We start from the raw sequence: 909 nt of genomic DNA, 5'->3' as shown, positions 1-909 counted from the left end.
AGCCGCCCCAGTCCCCGCAGGAGGCACCCAGGCTCCCCCCCAGAAAACCAGGAGCTGCTCTGGGCCGAGTCCCTGTAGAGCCAGGAGGGCTCTTTTACCCTGAACCCTGACCCGGGTACAGCCACAGCCACTGTGTAGCAGCCCAGGGACCCTGGGAGACTGGGTTTGCAGGTGCCCTGAGGCCTGCACATGTGTGTGCACACACATGTAGCTACCTGTGCATGTGTAAGCCTGTGTCCATGTGCTTGCACATGAGGGCCTCTGTGTGCTCCCTGATGGCAGAAGCCCCCAGATGGGCACGGACTTACATGAGGGTGTGTGCCCATACATGTGTGTGCAAAGGTATGTGTGTGTGCACCTGTGCGCATAACTGTCTGTGCACATGCAAAGAAAAAGAGGGAAAGGGGCCAGGAGGCTTCTTTGGCTGACCACAGAAATCCAGGGCAGCCTAAGGGCCAAAAGGGGAGCACATAAAAAGTGGAAACAGGGAGAGATCACCAAAGATGAATATACCTCCTCTCCTCATGCTTGTAGGGAGGCAGTTAGACGGGCCAAAGCTACCATGGAGCTGAGGATGGCAACCCAAGTAAAGGACAACAAGAAATTGTTTTTTAGATATATAGGGAGTAAAAGGAAGGCCCAGGGAGGAATAGGACCCCTGCTAAATGGGCAGAAACAATTGGTGATGGACGGGGGGACAAGGCTGAACTCCTCAACGAGTTCTTTGCCTCAGTGCTCCTAAGCGAGGGGCACGACAAGTCTCTCACTGGGGTTGCAGAGAGGCAGCAGCAAGGTGCCAGACTGCCATGCGCAGACCCTGAGATGGTGCAGAGTCACTTGGAAGAACTGGATGCATTTAAGTCGGCAGGCCCGGATGAGCTCCATCCGAGGGTGCTGAAGGCACTGGCC

Source organism: Alligator sinensis, unplaced genomic scaffold (genome assembly GCF_000455745.1).
Source record: "Alligator sinensis unplaced genomic scaffold, ASM45574v1 scaffold838_1, whole genome shotgun sequence".
NCBI lineage: Eukaryota > Metazoa > Chordata > Crocodylia > Alligatoridae > Alligator > Alligator sinensis.
This window is presented reverse-complemented; position numbering follows the sequence as displayed.